The following is an 11,009-nucleotide window of genomic DNA, read 5'->3' on the forward strand; positions in this document are numbered from 1 at the left end:
AGGCTGTCGCAAGAGAGAGCGCCAGCGTTTGTGGGGCTGTGAATGGGGTTGCGTGGCTCCTTGAAGAGCAGCAAGAGCTTTTGGTCCTGGCCCCTTTGGTGTGGGAGGAATCCCTGGACGTTCGCAGTTCCTGAGCCGGGCTCCGGCTGTACTGAGGGGCGCAGGCAGCTAGTATTGGACTTTGGGAGGCTGTCGCAAGAGAGAGCGCCAGCGTTTGTGGGGCTGTGAATGGGGTTGCCTGGCTCCTTGAAGAGCAGCAAGAGCTTTTGGTCCTGGCGCCTTTGGTGTGGGAGGAATCCCTGGACGTTCGCAATTGCAGAGCCGGGCTCGGGCTGTACTGAGGGGCGCAGGCAGCTAGTATTGGACTTTGGGAGGCTGTCGCAAGAGAGAGCGCCAGCGTTTGTGGGGCTGTGAATGGGGTTGCCTGGCTCCTTGAAGAGCAGCAAGAGCTTTTGGTCCTGCCCCCTTTGGTGTGGCAGGAATCCCCGGACGTTCGCAATTGCTGAGCCGGGCTCCGGCTGTACTCGTTGGTGCAGGCAGCTAGTATTGGACTTTGGGAGAGTCTCGCAAGAGAGAGCACCAGCGTTTGTGGGGCTGTGAATGGGGTTGCCTGGCTCCTTGAAGAGCAGCAAGAGCTTTTGGTCCTGGCCCCTTTGGTGTGGGAGGAATCCCTGGACATTTGCAATTGCTGAGCTGGGCTCCGGCTGTACTCGGTGGTGCAGGCAGCTAGTATTGGACTTTGGGAGGCTGTCGCAAGAGAGAGCGCCATCGTTTGTGGGGCTGTGAATGGGGTTGCCTGGCTCCTTGAAGAGCAGCAAGAGCTTTTGGTCCTGCCCCCTTTGGTGTGGCAGGAATCCCCGGACGTTCGCAATTGCTGAGCCGGGCTCCGGCTGTACTCGGTGGTGGAGGCAGCTAGTATTGGACTTTGGTAGTCTCTCGCAAGAGAGAGCGCCAGCGTTTGTGGGGCTGTGAATGGGGTTGCCTGGCTCCTTGAAGAGCAGCAAGAGCTTTTGGTCCTGGCCCCTTTGGTGTGGGAGGAATCCCTGGACGTTCGCAGTTCCTGAGCCGGGCTCCGGCTGTACTGAGGGGCGCAGGCAGCTAGTATTGGACTTTGGGAGGCTGTCGCAAGAGAGAGCGCCAGCGTTTGTGGGGCTGTGAATGGGGTTGCCTGGCTCCTTGAAGAGCAGCAAGAGCTTTTGGTCCTGGCCCTTTTGGTGTGGGAGGAATCCCTGGACGTTCGCAATTGCTGAGCCGGGCTCCGGCTGTACTCGTTGGTGCAGGCAGCTAGTATTGGACTTTGGGAGACTCTCGAAAGAGAGAGCACCAGCGTTTGTGGGGCTGTGAATGGGGTTGCCTGGCTCCTTGAAGAGCAGCAAGAGCTTTTGGTCCTGGCCCCTTTGGTGTGGGAGGAATCCCTGGACGTTCAAAATTGCTGAACCGGGCTCTGGATGTACTCAGCGGCGCAGGCAGCTAGTATTGGACTTTGGGAGGCTGTCGCAAGAGAGAGCGCCAGCGTTTGTGGGGCTGTGAATGGGGTTGCGTGGCTCCTTGAAGAGCAGCAAGAGCTTTTGGTCCTGGCCCCTTTGGTGTGGGAGGAATCCCTGGACGTTCGCAATTGCTGAGCCGGGCTCCGGCTGTACCGAGGGGCGGAGGCAGCTAGTATTGGACTTTGGGAGACTCTCGCAAGAGAGAGCGCCAGCGTTTGTGGGGCTGTGAATGGGGTTGCCTGGCTCCTTGAAGAGCAGCAAGAGCTTTTGGTCCTGGCCCCTTTGGTGTGGGAGGAATCCCTGGACATTTGCAACTGCTGAGCCGGGCTCGGGCTGTACTGAGGGGCGCAGGCAGCTAGTATTGGACTTTGGGAGACTCTCGAAAGAGAGAGCACCAGCGTTTGTGGGGCTGTGAATGGGGTTGCCTGGCTCCTTGAAGAGCAGCAAGAGCTTTTGGTCCTGGACCCTTTGGTGTGGGAGGAATCCCTGGACGTTCGCAATTGCTGAGCCGGGCTCCGGCTGTACTTGGTGGTGCAGGCAGCTAGTATTGGACTTTGGGAGGCTCTCGCAAGAGAGAGCGCCATCGTTTGTGGGGCTGTGAATGGGGTTGCCTGGCTCCTTGAAGAGCAGCAAGAGCTTTTGGTCCTGCCCCCTTTGGTGTGGGAGGAATCCCCGGACGTTCGCAATTGCTGAGCCGGGCTCCGGCTGTACTCGGTGGTGGAGGCAGCTAGTATTGGACTTTGGTAGTCTCTCGCAAGAGAGAGCGCCAGCGTTTGTGGGGCTGTGAATGGGGTTGCCTGGCTCCTTGAAGAGCAGCAAGAGCTTTTGGTCCTGGCCCCTTTGGTGTGGGAGGAATCCCTGGACGTTCGCAGTTCCTGAGCCGGGCTCCGGCTGTACCGAGGGGCGCAGGCAGCTAGTGTTGGACTTTGGGAGGCTGTCGCAAGAGAGAGCGCCAGCGTTTGTGGGGCTGTGAATGGGGTTGCCTGGCTCCTTGAAGAGCAGCAAGAGCTTTTGGTCCTGGCCCCTTTGGTGTGGGAGGAATCCCTGGACGTTTGCAATTGCTGAGCCGGGCTCTGGCTGTACCGAGCGGCGCAGGCAGCTAGTATTGGACTTTGGGAGGCTGTCGCAAGAGAGGGCGCCAGCGTTTGTGGGGCTGTGAATGGGGTTGCCTGGCTCCTTGAAGAGCAGCAAGAGCTTTTGGTCCTGGCCCCTTTGGTGTGGGAGGAATCCCTGGACGTTCGCAGTTCCTGAGCCGGGCTCCGGCTGTACTGAGGGGCGCAGGCAGCTAGTATTGGACTTTGGGAGGCTGTCGCAAGAGAGAGCGCCATCGTTTGTGGGGCTGTGAATGGGGTTGCCTGGCTCCTTGAAGAGCAGCAAGAGCTTTTGGTCCTGCCCCCTTTGGTGTGGGAGGAATCCCTGGACGTTCGCAATTGCTGAGCCGGGCTCCGGCTGTACTCGTTGGTGCAGGCAGCTAGTATTGGACTTTGGGAGACTCTCGAAAGAGAGAGCACCAGCGTTTGTGGGGCTGTGAATGGGGTTGCCTGGCTCCTTGAAGAGCAGCAAGAGCTTTTGGTCCTGCCCCCTTTGGTGTGGCAGGAATCCCTGGACGTTCGCAGTTCCTGAGCCGGGCTCCGGCTGTACCGAGGGGCGCAGGCAGCTAGTATTCGACTTTGGGAGGCTGTCGCAAGAGAGAGCGCCAGCGTTTGTGGGGCTGTGAATGGGGTTGCCTGGCTCCTTGAAGAGCAGCAAGAGCTTTTGGTCCTGGCCCCTTTGGTGTGGGAGGAATCCCTGGACGTTTGCAATTGCTGAGCCGGGCTCTGGCTGTACCGAGCGGCGCAGGCAGCTAGTATTGGACTTTGGGAGGCTGTCGCAAGAGAGAGCGCCAGCGTTTGTGGGGCTGTGAATGGGGTTGCGTGGCTCCTTGAAGAGCAGCAAGAGCTTTTGGTCCTGGCCCCTTTGGTGTGGGAGGAATCCCTGGACGTTCGCAGTTCCTGAGCCGGGCTCCGGCTGTACTGAGGGGCGCAGGCAGCTAGTATTGGACTTTGGGAGGCTGTCGCAAGAGAGAGCGCCAGCGTTTGTGGGGCTGTGAATGGGGTTGCCTGGCTCCTTGAAGAGCAGCAAGAGCTTTTGGTCCTGGCGCCTTTGGTGTGGGAGGAATCCCTGGACGTTCGCAATTGCAGAGCCGGGCTCGGGCTGTACTGAGGGGCGCAGGCAGCTAGTATTGGACTTTGGGAGGCTGTCGCAAGAGAGAGCGCCAGCGTTTGTGGGGCTGTGAATGGGGTTGCCTGGCTCCTTGAAGAGCAGCAAGAGCTTTTGGTCCTGCCCCCTTTGGTGTGGCAGGAATCCCCGGACGTTCGCAATTGCTGAGCCGGGCTCCGGCTGTACTCGTTGGTGCAGGCAGCTAGTATTGGACTTTGGGAGAGTCTCGCAAGAGAGAGCACCAGCGTTTGTGGGGCTGTGAATGGGGTTGCCTGGCTCCTTGAAGAGCAGCAAGAGCTTTTGGTCCTGGCCCCTTTGGTGTGGGAGGAATCCCTGGACATTTGCAATTGCTGAGCTGGGCTCCGGCTGTACTCGGTGGTGCAGGCAGCTAGTATTGGACTTTGGGAGGCTGTCGCAAGAGAGAGCGCCATCGTTTGTGGGGCTGTGAATGGGGTTGCCTGGCTCCTTGAAGAGCAGCAAGAGCTTTTGGTCCTGCCCCCTTTGGTGTGGCAGGAATCCCCGGACGTTCGCAATTGCTGAGCCGGGCTCCGGCTGTACTCGGTGGTGGAGGCAGCTAGTATTGGACTTTGGTAGTCTCTCGCAAGAGAGAGCGCCAGCGTTTGTGGGGCTGTGAATGGGGTTGCCTGGCTCCTTGAAGAGCAGCAAGAGCTTTTGGTCCTGGCCCCTTTGGTGTGGGAGGAATCCCTGGACGTTCGCAGTTCCTGAGCCGGGCTCCGGCTGTACTGAGGGGCGCAGGCAGCTAGTATTGGACTTTGGGAGGCTGTCGCAAGAGAGAGCGCCAGCGTTTGTGGGGCTGTGAATGGGGTTGCCTGGCTCCTTGAAGAGCAGCAAGAGCTTTTGGTCCTGGCCCTTTTGGTGTGGGAGGAATCCCTGGACGTTCGCAATTGCTGAGCCGGGCTCCGGCTGTACTCGTTGGTGCAGGCAGCTAGTATTGGACTTTGGGAGACTCTCGAAAGAGAGAGCACCAGCGTTTGTGGGGCTGTGAATGGGGTTGCCTGGCTCCTTGAAGAGCAGCAAGAGCTTTTGGTCCTGGCCCCTTTGGTGTGGGAGGAATCCCTGGACGTTCAAAATTGCTGAACCGGGCTCTGGATGTACTCAGCGGCGCAGGCAGCTAGTATTGGACTTTGGGAGGCTGTCGCAAGAGAGAGCGCCAGCGTTTGTGGGGCTGTGAATGGGGTTGCGTGGCTCCTTGAAGAGCAGCAAGAGCTTTTGGTCCTGGCCCCTTTGGTGTGGGAGGAATCCCTGGACGTTCGCAATTGCTGAGCCGGGCTCCGGCTGTACCGAGGGGCGGAGGCAGCTAGTATTGGACTTTGGGAGACTCTCGCAAGAGAGAGCGCCAGCGTTTGTGGGGCTGTGAATGGGGTTGCCTGGCTCCTTGAAGAGCAGCAAGAGCTTTTGGTCCTGGCCCCTTTGGTGTGGGAGGAATCCCTGGACATTTGCAACTGCTGAGCCGGGCTCGGGCTGTACTGAGGGGCGCAGGCAGCTAGTATTGGACTTTGGGAGACTCTCGAAAGAGAGAGCACCAGCGTTTGTGGGGCTGTGAATGGGGTTGCCTGGCTCCTTGAAGAGCAGCAAGAGCTTTTGGTCCTGGACCCTTTGGTGTGGGAGGAATCCCTGGACGTTCGCAATTGCTGAGCCGGGCTCCGGCTGTACTTGGTGGTGCAGGCAGCTAGTATTGGACTTTGGGAGGCTCTCGCAAGAGAGAGCGCCATCGTTTGTGGGGCTGTGAATGGGGTTGCCTGGCTCCTTGAAGAGCAGCAAGAGCTTTTGGTCCTGCCCCCTTTGGTGTGGGAGGAATCCCCGGACGTTCGCAATTGCTGAGCCGGGCTCCGGCTGTACTCGGTGGTGGAGGCAGCTAGTATTGGACTTTGGTAGTCTCTCGCAAGAGAGAGCGCCAGCGTTTGTGGGGCTGTGAATGGGGTTGCCTGGCTCCTTGAAGAGCAGCAAGAGCTTTTGGTCCTGGCCCCTTTGGTGTGGGAGGAATCCCTGGACGTTCGCAGTTCCTGAGCCGGGCTCCGGCTGTACTGAGGGGCGCAGGCAGCTAGTGTTGGACTTTGGGAGGCTGTCGCAAGAGAGAGCGCCAGCGTTTGTGGGGCTGTGAATGGGGTTGCCTGGCTCCTTGAAGAGCAGCAAGAGCTTTTGGTCCTGGCCCCTTTGGTGTGGGAGGAATCCCTGGACGTTTGCAATTGCTGAGCCGGGCTCTGGCTGTACCGAGCGGCGCAGGCAGCTAGTATTGGACTTTGGGAGGCTGTCGCAAGAGAGGGCGCCAGCGTTTGTGGGGCTGTGAATGGGGTTGCCTGGCTCCTTGAAGAGCAGCAAGAGCTTTTGGTCCTGGCCCCTTTGGTGTGGGAGGAATCCCTGGACGTTCGCAGTTCCTGAGCCGGGCTCCGGCTGTACTGAGGGGCGCAGGCAGCTAGTATTGGACTTTGGGAGGCTGTCGCAAGAGAGAGCGCCATCGTTTGTGGGGCTGTGAATGGGGTTGCCTGGCTCCTTGAAGAGCAGCAAGAGCTTTTGGTCCTGCCCCCTTTGGTGTGGGAGGAATCCCTGGACGTTCGCAATTGCTGAGCCGGGCTCCGGCTGTACTCGTTGGTGCAGGCAGCTAGTATTGGACTTTGGGAGACTCTCGAAAGAGAGAGCACCAGCGTTTGTGGGGCTGTGAATGGGGTTGCCTGGCTCCTTGAAGAGCAGCAAGAGCTTTTGGTCCTGGCCCCTTTGGTGTGGGAGGAATCCCTGGACGTTTGCAACTGCTGAGCCGGGCTCGGGCTGTACTCGGTGGTGCAGGCAGCTAGTATTGGACTTTGGGAGGCTGTCGCAAGAGAGAGCGCCATCGTTTGTGGGGCTGTGAATGGGGTTGCCTGGCTCCTTGAAGAGCAGCAAGAGCTTTTGGTCCTGCCCCCTTTGGTGTGGCAGGAATCCCCGGACGTTCGCAATTGCTGAGCCGGGCTCCGGCTGTACTCGGTGGTGGAGGCAGCTAGTATTGGACTTTGGTAGTCTCTCGCAAGAGAGAGCGCCAGCGTTTGTGGGGCTGTGAATGGGGTTGCCTGGCTCCTTGAAGAGCAGCAAGAGCTTTTGGTCCTGGCCCCTTTGGTGTGGGAGGAATCCCTGGACGTTCGCAGTTCCTGAGCCGGGCTCCGGCTGTACTGAGGGGCGCAGGCAGCTAGTATTGGACTTTGGGAGGCTGTTGCAAGAGAGAGCGCCATCGTTTGTGGGGCTGTGAATGGGGTTGCGTGCCTCCTTGAAGAGCAGCAAGAGCTTTTGGTCCTGGCCCCTTTGGTGTGGGAGGAATCCCTGAATGTTTGTAATTGCTGAGCCGGGCTCCGGCTGTACCGAGGGGCGCAGGCAGCTAGTATTGGACTTTGGGAGGCTGTCGCAAGAGAGGGCGCCAGCGTTTGTGGGGCTGTGAATGGGGTTGCCTGGCTCCTTGAAGAGCAGCAAGAGCTTTTGGTCCTGGCCCCTTTGGTGTGGGAGGAATCCCTGGACGTTCGCAGTTCCTGAGCCGGGCTCCGGCTGTACTGAGGGGCGCAGGCAGCTAGTATTGGACTTTGGGAGGCTGTCGCAAGAGAGAGCGCCAGCGTTTGTGGGGCTGTGAATGGGGTTGCCTGGCTCCTTGAAGAGCAGCAAGAGCTTTTGGTCCTGCCCCCTTTGGTGTGGGAGGAATCCCTGGACGTTCGCAATTGCTGAGCCGGGCTCCGGCTGTACTCGTTGGTGCAGGCAGCTAGTATTGGACTTTGGGAGACTCTCGAAAGAGAGAGCACCAGCGTTTGTGGGGCTGTGAATGGGGTTGCCTGGCTCCTTGAAGAGCAGCAAGAGCTTTTGGTCCTGGCCCCTTTGGTGTGGGAGGAATCCCTGGACGTTCAAAATTGCTGAATCGGGCTCTGGATGTACTCAGCGGCGCAGGCAGCTAGTATTGGACTTTGGGAGGCTGTCGCAAGAGAGAGCGCCAGCGTTTGTGGGGCTGTGAATGGGGTTGCCTGGCTCCTTGAAGAGCAGCAAGAGCTTTTGGTCCTGGCCCCTTTGGTGTGGGAGGAATCCCTGGACGTTCGCAATTGCTGAGCCGGGCTCGGGCTGTACTGAGGGGCGCAGGCAGCTAGTATTGGACTTTGGGAGGCTGTCGCAAGAGAGAGCGCCATCGTTTGTGGGGCTGTGAATGGGGTTGCCTGGCTCCTTGAAGAGCAGCAAGAGCTTTTGGTCCTGGCCCCTTTGGTGTGGGAGGAATCCCTGGACGTTCGCAATTGCTGAGCCGGGCTCCGGCTGTACCGAGCGGCGCAGGCAGCTAGTATTGGACTTTGGGAGACTCTCGCAAGAGAGAGCGCCAGCGTTTGTGGGGCTGTGAATGGGGTTGCCTGGCTCCTTGAAGAGCAGCAAGAGCTTTTGGTCCTGGCCCCTTTGGTGTGGGAGGAATCCCTGGACGTTTGCAATTGCTGAGCCGGGCTCTGGCTGTACCGAGCGGCGCAGGCAGCTAGTATTGGACTTTGGGAGGCTCTCGCAAGAGAGGGCGCCAGCGTTTGTGGGGCTGTGAATGGGGTTGCGTGGCTCCTTGAAGAGCAGCAAGAGCTTTTGGTCCTGGCCCCTTTGGTGTGGGAGGAATCCCTGGACGTTCGCAGTTCCTGAGCCGGGCTCCGGCTGTACTGAGGGGCGCAGGCAGCTAGTATTGGACTTTGGGAGGCTGTCGCAAGAGAGAGCGCCAGCGTTTGTGGGGCTGTGAATGGGGTTGCCTGGCTCCTTGAAGAGCAGCAAGAGCTTTTGGTCCTGCCCCCTTTGGTGTGGGAGGAATCCCTGGACATTTGCAATTGCTGAGCTGGGCTCCGGCTGTACTCGGTGGTGCAGGCAGCTAGTATTGGACTTTGGGAGGCTGTCGCAAGAGAGAGCGCCATCGTTTGTGGGGCTGTGAATGGGGTTGCCTGGCTCCTTGAAGAGCAGCAAGAGCTTTTGGTCCTGCCCCCTTTGGTGTGGGAGGAATCCCTGGACGTTCGCAATTGCTGAGCCGGGCTCCGGCTGTACTCGGTGGTGGAGGCAGCTAGTATTGGACTTTGGTAGTCTCTCGCAAGAGAGAGCGCCAGCATTTGTGGGGCTGTGAATGGGGTTGCCTGGCTCCTTGAAGAACAGCAAGAGCTTTTGGTCCTGGCCCCTTTGGTGTGGGAGGAATCCCTGGACGTTCGCAGTTCCTGAGCCGGGCTCCGGCTGTACTGAGGGGCGCAGGCAGCTAGTATTGGACTTTGGGAGTCTCTCGCAAGAGAGAGCGCCAGCGTTTGTGGGGCTGTGAATGGGGTTGCCTGGCTCCTTGAAGAGCAGCAAGAGCTTTTGGTCCTGGCCCCTTTGGTGTGGGAGGAATCCCTGGACGTTCGCAATTGCTGAGCCGGGCTCCGGCTGTACTCGGTGGTGCAGGCAGCTAGTATTGGACTTTGGGAGACTCTCGAAAGAGAGAGCACCAGCGTTTGTGGGGCTGTGAATGGGGTTGCCTGGCTCCTTGAAGAGCAGCAAGAGCTTTTGGTCCTGGCCCCTTTGGTGTGGGAGGAATCCCTGGACGTTCAAAATTGCTGAACCGGGCTCTGGATGTACTCAGCGGCGCAGGCAGCTAGTATTGGACTTTGGGAGGCTGTTGCAAGAGAGAGCGCCAGCGTTTGTGGGGCTGTGAATGGGGTTGCGTGGCTCCTTGAAGAGCAGCAAGAGCTTTTGGTCCTGGCCCCTTTGGTGTGGGAGGAATCCCTGGACGTTCGCAATTGCTGAGCCGGGCTCCGGCTGTACCGAGGGGCGGAGGCAGCTAGTATTGGACTTTGGGAGACTCTCGCAAGAGAGAGCGCCAGCGTTTGTGGGGCTGTGAATGGGGTTGCCTGGCTCCTTGAAGAGCAGCAAGAGCTTTTGGTCCTGGCCCCTTTGGTGTGGGAGGAATCCCTGGACGTTTGCAACTGCTGAGCCGGGCTCGGGCTGTACTGAGGGGCGCAGGCAGTTAGTATTGGACTTTGGGAGACTCTCGAAAGAGAGAGCACCAGCGTTTGTGGGGCTGTGAATGGGGTTGCCTGGCTCCTTGAAGAGCAGCAAGAGCTTTTGGTCCTGGCACCTTTGGTGTGGGAGGAATCCCTGGACGTTCGCAATTGCTGAGCCGGGCTCCGGCTGTACTTGGTGGTGCAGGCAGCTAGTATTGGACTTTGGGAGGCTCTCGCAAGAGAGAGCGCCATCGTTTGTGGGGCTGTGAATGGGGTTGCCTGGCTCCTTGAAGAGCAGCAAGAGCTTTTGGTCCTGCCCCCTTTGGTGTGGCAGGAATCCCCGGACGTTCGCAATTGCTGAGCCGGGCTCCGGCTGTACTCGGTGGTGGAGGCAGCTAGTATTGGACTTTGGTAGTCTCTCGCAAGAGAGAGCGCCAGCGTTTGTGGGGCTGTGAATGGGGTTGCCTGGCTCCTTGAAGAGCAGCAAGAGCTTTTGGTCCTGGCCCCTTTGGTGTGGGAGGAATCCCTGGACGTTCGCAGTTCCTGAGCCGGGCTCCGGCTGTACTGAGGGGCGCAGGCAGCTAGTATTGGACTTTGGGAGGCTGTCGCAAGAGAGAGCGCCAGCGTTTGTGGGGCTGTGAATGGGGTTGCCTGGCTCCTTGAAGAGCAGCAAGAGCTTTTGGTCCTGGCCCCTTTGGTGTGGGAGGAATCCCTGGACGTTCAAAATTGCTGAATCGGGCTCTGGATGTACTCAGCGGCGCAGGCAGCTAGTATTGGACTTTGGGAGGCTGTCGCAAGAGAGAGCGCCAGCGTTTGTGGGGCTGTGAATGGGGTTGCCTGGCTCCTTGAAGAGCAGCAAGAGCTTTTGGTCCTGGCCCCTTTGGTGTGGGAGGAATCCCTGGACGTTCGCAATTGCTGAGCCGGGCTCGGGCTGTACTGAGGGGCGCAGGCAGCTAGTATTGGACTTTGGGAGTCTCTCGCAAGAGAGAGCGCCATCGTTTGTGGGGCTGTGAATGGGGTTGCCTGGCTCCTTGAAGAGCAGCAAGAGCTTTTGGTCCTGGCCCCTTTGGTGTGGGAGGAATCCCTGGACGTTCGCAATTGCTGAGCCGGGCTCCGGCTGTACCGAGCGGCGCAGGCAGCTAGTATTGGACTTTGGGAGACTCTCGCAAGAGAGAGCGCCAGCGTTTGTGGGGCTGTGAATGGGGTTGCCTGGCTCCTTGAAGAGCAGCAAGAGCTTTTGGTCCTGGCCCCTTTGGTGTGGGAGGAATCCCTGGACGTTTGCAATTGCTGAGCCGGGCTCTGGCTGTACCGAGCGGCGCAGGCAGCTAGTATTGGACTTTGGGAGGCTCTCGCAAGAGAGGGCGCCAGCGTTTGTGGG

The sequence above is a fragment of the Platalea leucorodia genome (genome assembly GCF_965183815.1).
Source record: "Platalea leucorodia genome assembly, chromosome: 32".
In the NCBI taxonomy this organism is placed as follows: domain Eukaryota; kingdom Metazoa; phylum Chordata; class Aves; order Pelecaniformes; family Threskiornithidae; genus Platalea; species Platalea leucorodia.